Source organism: Papaver somniferum, chromosome 6 (genome assembly GCF_003573695.1).
Source record: "Papaver somniferum cultivar HN1 chromosome 6, ASM357369v1, whole genome shotgun sequence".
Classification (NCBI taxonomy): Eukaryota; Viridiplantae; Streptophyta; class Magnoliopsida; order Ranunculales; family Papaveraceae; genus Papaver; species Papaver somniferum.
In genome coordinates this window covers 67,441,000-67,448,643 of record NC_039363.1, presented here as the reverse complement: position 1 = coordinate 67,448,643, position 7,644 = coordinate 67,441,000, and positions in this window count along the sequence as shown.

The following is a 7,644-nucleotide window of genomic DNA, read 5'->3' as shown; positions in this document are numbered from 1 at the left end:
GATTCACAAACAAGTTTATGAAACATATACAACATTGTTCCCTTGGATGAAATCCTCACCTCATACCCATACATAATCACAATAGCGTTCAAATGATTATGGCGATGTCTTATCTACAAAGTTTAATTGTTAAGCAATAAACCTCGTATTGTATTCCTTAATACTATGTCTATCTAGAGTTCAAATATCCTTCGCAGTATTTTTTTCAATATGCACGACTTGAAAGATATGTTAAGGAATGAAACAGTTCAAGTCAAATACCACTAACCTCAAGTGGAAGGATGATTGTTGTCGTTGTAGCTCTTTGCTTCTTCACATCTTCAAGTCTTCGCAATACTTGTAATGTCTGATTATACTAATACTTTCAAGCTAACCTATATGAATTTCACTCTAGTAGATAATCAAGCGACTCTTAACATGAGTTTTGATTCACTAAAATATGACAACCAAACTTGACATACCAACGCTTGCTGGGTTCAAACGATCTATGCTCTAACAATCTCCCCCTGTGTCAATTTTAGTGACAAAACTTTTACATCATATGGATAAAAAAATTACAAGAATTCATTACACATACGCTTGATTCCCGGATGCAACAGCATAGTAAACTGCATACATTCAATCCTCATAAATGTCGTTGTTGACATTATAATAACAAAGATAATACCCCCCCCCCCCAAGGAATATAGGTAGATATTCAACCACACATCTTTGTTATACCACTAATATGACATGTTACTCCCCCTTAGTCTGTGCTTTCACTCTTTCGTTTATATTAAACGTTAAAGCACCAATGTTCTTTTCCTTAGCGATACCAATCAATATAAAATCAATACCAGTATCACTTGTTTACTCCATATATTTCTCTCCCTTTTTGTCACAAAATGACAAAGAAACGAAAAAATAAAGGACAACACGAAAAGAATCTTATAAATCTCAAAATAGACTTGCAACCTGTAGAGTTAGGCACGAGGGTTCCACACATCATGTTCTGATAACCAATATCAAAAATCGAAACTACAAGTAGTTTTATTTTGATATGTTACCAAGGAAACAATTGTCCAAAACAATTTTTCCATTTTAGTTTAGCAAACCAAAAATCAACTAAGCACCTCAGTCCCTTTGCTAAACCGATTGTTCATAAACAACCGCTTAATTTAATAAGACCAAAATAAAGATAACTCTATTTTTATCATCAAGTTCTAATTATCCATAAACTTAGACCTTTCAGTTTTAAACAAGACAAGTACTAGGTTGGTTAACTAGCATTTCTTATTAAGGCATTCGATTAGACTTGAATAACTGAAACCCCACTTCGATAAGTCTAACTAAGATCAGAATTAACTTAGTTTCTCTTATCCGGAATCGAATTGGACTAAACAACTCATCCCGTAATCTTTTTATTTCGTTAAGCCATAAATAATTCATACAAACCAAATAAATCAACTTGCATATTATTCACCTCAACCGGAAGCAATTGGAACACCATAAGCATTAAGACACCGCAATTGCACCGAATTTTTTGTAAACCTAAACAATTGATACCACACAATAAAGCAAGATAACAATAGTTTTTCTTAACCAGAACCAATTGAATCACACATACATCCACACACACATCATGGAATAAACATCAATTGAACCGAAATTTTGTTAAGCAAAAGCAATAAATATATATGATATAAACTCAGGATTTTCTTATACAGGAAAACAATTAACTAACAAGATTGTTACCTCAAATTTCGCATCCACTTCTTCAATATGATTGCATCTTCGTCCAGGGAGAATTGATATCGAAATATCATTATGTTTTCATCCTTATGAAAAAACAAAAGAAAAACAACAACCAACCTTTACCAGAGAAAGGTTGAAAATCGGTTTAACAATTGCAAGCAAAAGTTGAAAACCGTCGAAACACATATGCTTTTATGCTAAACCAAAACTGATTCAACATATTGTGACTTTGTCACATATTGTTTCTACCAGAACTCCTCATGATTCTTTAATAAAGCCTACCAACATGGGATAGAACTTAATCCTGCTAAATCAAAAAGTCACCCAAGGGTTCACAATATATGAGATCGAATATTAAGGTAGTAAAACCGAAATCAAACATCCCATAAACACACATAGCAATAAGATAAAAAAGCATTCAAGCACAGGCTATGTAATCCGAAAACTATCACAAGAAAAATTACAAATCAAATAATTTTATTCATAATAGAGATAGTTTTTATTCATAATAGACTTTATAGAAATAAATAAAAAACTATTGTCTATTTTTCCTTTCTTTTTCTTGAAGACAAGTTAGGCTTCATTTGTTTGTTCCTTTGAAACTCATTAAGAAACTATCTTATTGTTAGGATTCATTTGTTTTTTCCTCAAAGTATTCTTATTGTTCTCCTTTAAGAAACTCATTATTAATTGATACAATTCCTTCAAGAGTTTCCTGATCATGTCTGTAAGCAAATATCAACTGTCTCTGAATACAGTACAATTGTCTCCCAAAACGTAAAATGTGAAACATGAGATCTCCATTACTATAGGTTTGATTATATGAGATACTTGATCCCTTTTGAGTTCCACTCATCCAGTTAATAATTCCCTGAGAGACAGTTTTGGTATCTTTCTTATCTCCAGGGAAGTTCCCTATTGCGTTTTCGCACAACTTAATGATGACACAGGGATATTCAAGGTTTCTATGGAAACCTGTGACATTGAGAGATTCAATGATTTTAATCATTTGATTGATAATTATTCCACAAATATAAATACGTTTCTTTCCTTCAAGAAGGTAATAAACCACTTCAGCAAATTCTCTATTCCATAGACAGGAATCTCTTGAGCAAGCAAAGAGTGTTGGTACGACGAGTTTACTGAAGATCCTTAAGTGTAAGGGTACTTCTTTGGTTATCATCCTTCCCTTTTTCCATTCAACAGTTTTTCCAGCGATGAGTTTCGAAATGTTATCATGATCAATTTCAAAACCAGTAATCATATGACCCTTCTCTTTGAAGTTGATGATTCCTGATATCATCTTTCTGTTGACATGAAGAAAAGTACTTCCAACCAAGGTGCTAAACGTAAGTTTTTCATGATTAATATTGTGAATATTACCATAAAAAATTCTTACTATGTCAGGTGAATATTTTTCAAATCTGAACATATTTCCCCAGATTCGGTCTTGAACAAACTTCACATAATTGGTTTCTGAAACATCTGGATCGAATCTCTTCTCTTCAATGAAGCTTACTTCCTTCAAAGCTTGATATCTTTCATAACATGTGTTATCTACGAAGTTTTTAAGGGCATGCTTCCCTTTGATCAAGTGAGGATACTTGATTTTCTCAACTTCCTCGGGAGGGATGAAAGGATTCAAAACAAACTTGTGTAATCCAAAGATTTCTTCTCTTGTTTTCCTCTTTCCCATACTTGTGAAAATATGAAAAACCCCAGTTATGGTTTTGATTAATCTTCCCCAATATTCTTGGACACATAGAAAGAGTTTATCTTTTATAGGAAGATTAGATATCAAAATCCGGAAATAACTAGTTTTAGGAAAAACACTCAAAATCGGAAACCGTGGCTTGTAGGGAAACAATTCCGATTTTATATCCATGTCTTTCTTTTGAAAACCGGTTTTCCATGGTCTGGATCTTTGTTTCGGATTGATTCCATGTTTTTGTCCAAAATCCTGGTTACTCCTTTATTACCAGAAGGTGGAAATATCACTTGAATCTCATTCAAGAGTTTACTAGAGTATACAGAGATAAATCTGAACAAGATATGATATTTTTCAAAAATACCATCGGAATCATAATCCCAGCAATATTTCAAAAGATCACTTGCTTCATTGAAACAGTTGTGAGGTGTATGAAGCAAACCATTGTTAATAGAATTATTAACTGAAAACTTATTCCTTGTAAGAATACATATTTTCCAAAATCGCATCCTAGAAAGCGAAACATTGACAGTCCTTGATCTGAAAATGTACATGTGTATACTTTGGTAGGTCATCCAAAATATATTCAAGATTCCTGAATTTGCCATAACGTAATAGCCGATGTTCATAAAAATATTGAGTATAATCTTATACATTTTCACAATATGACATGTCTCATAGGACATTGTATCATTGTTACTCAACATAATGATATACAATCCTATGACATCCAAGGGATTATGTAAGACACTCAAGACATACATAAGCATAATTCCTAACATGTTTAGGAATAGGAGTATTACATACTTCATACGTGATTTCCACCACTATATTATATAGTAGTCGAATCCTGCTATTACGTTAACTGAATCGACCATTAGATTCAATTCTTATAGGTTGGATCGCACCAAACACAAATTGTTAGCTCTTTTCGTGTTTGCATGCTCTGATACCAATTGAAAAGGCGAGGGTACCCAAATATACCTCAAGCTAAAACTTTTCATAGCTATAAGTCCTTTCTCCGAAATTAGTGATTGTCTATGGACTGAGTCGTGACAATACAAATCGGTTCACACTTCGTGTGATCGTCTATGGATACGAGATTGAGACAATATAACAATGAAGTATGTTACTTGATAAAAAGGTTCGGACTTAACCAAACAAAATAGGATTCACTTATCAAGTAAATAAGAATTAACGTTTGTGTAATTTACGTTAATTATAATAAAACAATTATAATGCGGAAATATAAAGTAAATGACACAACAAGATTTTGTTAACGAGGAACCCGCAAATGCAGAAAAACCCCGGGACCTTGTCCAGAATTGAATACTTTCAGGATTAACCCGCTACACAAAATTACACCTAACTTCGTATAGTTGAGACCAAGCAACTAAACCTATAGTTCACTTAGTTTCGTATGTATTCCCACGCCTTCGACCTATGAATAAGTCACGTACTTGGAACAATTTCTTTGGTTCGTATTCCAAACAGTAAAGGAACAACAAATCTGTTTGGTATCAACTCTATTCAACCAAGTGATATGAGTCGGACAAAGGATCTTCTGTTTATCTTAACATAAACTTCTTCGTCAGGTCCTTAGATCTACCTTATGTTCAATTAATGAAGTAATCGTTTAAGATTAAGCCAACAACACTATTAATCCAAAGAATTGTGTTGATGCCGATCTAATCAATTAATCAATCCAATCTATCACAAGGATAAACCGATTATTAATTGGATCCTCTCTTACCGAAACAAGTATTGTGCACACCAAAGATTATGAACCCACAAATCAGAAATCTTCAATATCTTCTTCATCTTCAAATATTCTTATATCTTAAATAATAACCTACACACAATCACTTGAATCTTTTGTGATCAATCACGCACAGAATGGAGTCTGTTAATAATGGATTATCACAAGATCGTCTTTAGAACTAACAATAGTCTAAAGATCCTTGTCGAAACTCTGAACTAGTTTAAGTGAATCTTATATCAAAAGAGAAGATTCTCAAGCATAAACAAACTAGGTGCGATCAAAGTTCAACCACCGTTAGTCAATCAAATCAATGAAAACAAAACATAAACCGCAATTATCTAGTTTCCCACCAAGGGTACACGCTAGAGCTTCTCAATCCCAAAGAATATTTTAAACTGAGCGGCCGTAAGAGATTTCTCCTAATTAGGTTACTCTCCTCCCCTAATTGGCGGCTACACCAGTAACAACACAACAAAGAGGAAGCTTGTTGTTACGAAGGATTAGTTTGCTAGAAAGGCAAACTTCAAGTATTTATAGACAAGGAAATTTGGAAACCAAGGAATTTCCAAAACCGAAAATATTCTCAAGATATTCATTAAAGCACATATTTGGTTTCCGTAATTCCTGGAAATGCCCTGTCCAAAAATAATGATCGAAATCTCTCAGAAAATTAGTAAATGCACATTACTAATTCTTATTTTCCTAAAAATGAATTTAATTACCTTAATTAAAAGATTCTTAACTTATTTATGTTTCGATCATGGGATTCTCTTCCCTTATCTATTAAGGAATAACTTTGAACAATTAAAGAAGTAAACATTCACAGCACATGTTCAAAGTATGTCGACATCCTTACTTACTTTGTAAGTTCTCTTTCACACTTACAACCTTGAAACCGATTTGCCACACTTCCAAACAAGTTTAGAATTGGTTCATCTGACTTTCAAGAACTATGCGATTGATCAAATAACATTCAATCACAATCATGGGTTTAACGGTTCTACCAAAACAAGTTTCGGTTCTACCTCCATGTGAGTATTGTGCATAGTGACACTAGCTTTCCAAAATTCGGTTAACTAGGTACTAGGATCGGTTCCCCACATATATATGGTATCTAACTTATATGTGTTGCACATGTCCATGGGATCGGTTCCCCTTTCTGCTATGAACCTTGCTGCACTTCATACAAGGATCGGTTCCCTTTTGTGATGTACTGCACCTCTTACTAGGATCGGTTCCCCTTTCCCAAATTTGGTCAGACAAAACACAAACCCGATCATACCATCTCAAGTGATTATTTAAGATCGGTTTCACTAATAAAAGTCATACCAATACATAAGTCAGGCCTTTGTGAATAGTTCTACCAAGAACACAAACAAGTCGTGAACGGTTATACTCAATCACACATATTGGTTGTTCATAAGATATGCAATGAATAACAAATCCAATAACGCCTGGCGATTTCCTTTTTGATTCACAAACAAGTTTATGAACTTACTTCCTTAGAACACATGTAAAACATTGTTTCCTAGGATGAAATCCTCACCTCATACCCATACATAATCACAATAACATTCAAATGATTATGGCGATGTCTTATCTACAAAGTTTAATGGTTAAGCAATAAACCTCGTATTGTATTCCTTGATATTATGTCTATCTAGAGTTCAAATATGCTTCGCAGTTTTGTTTTCAATATGCACAACTTGAAAGATACGTTAGGGAATGAAACAGTTCAAGTCAAATATCACTAACCTCAAGTGGAAGGATGATTTTTATCGTTGTAGCTCCTTGCTTCTTCACATCTTCAAGTCTTCTCAATACTTGTAATGTCTCATTATCCTAATACTTTCAAGCTAACCTATACGAAGTTGACTCTGGTACATAATCAAGCGACCCTTAACATGAGTTTTGATTCACTAAATATGACAACCAAACTTGACATACCAATGCTTGGTGGGTTCAACCGAGCTATGCTCTAACAGATTGAATTTCTTTAGAGTCAGCCAGGACGTGTCCCATACGTAGAACGAGGCTCGCGTGCCTAATAAATTCTATACAAGACCCTTAATAACTTGTCTTTAATCGGCGTCGAAGATATTCTACGAGTTAGTTACGATTGTGTTCGTATAGTGGGGTCGACATGACCAATGTATCACAAAAGGATGTTTTAGGAGTCTTTCAACCAATGTATCTCACTGGAGTGTTCCAGTAATTATCCAAAAAATGCCACAGTAAGTCAAGTCAGGGTCTGGAGTAGACATAACTAGCTGTTATGTCGCATAGATGCACTCAGATTCAATCTCAGAGTTTAAATAAATATGAGTGGTACTTACGGGAGATTGTATGTCTTTGCTCATACTCATAAGTCAGTCGTGTAAAAATATGGGTAAAGGCAATGATCAATCTATTAAGTCTTCATTTGATCAATATATTTTTT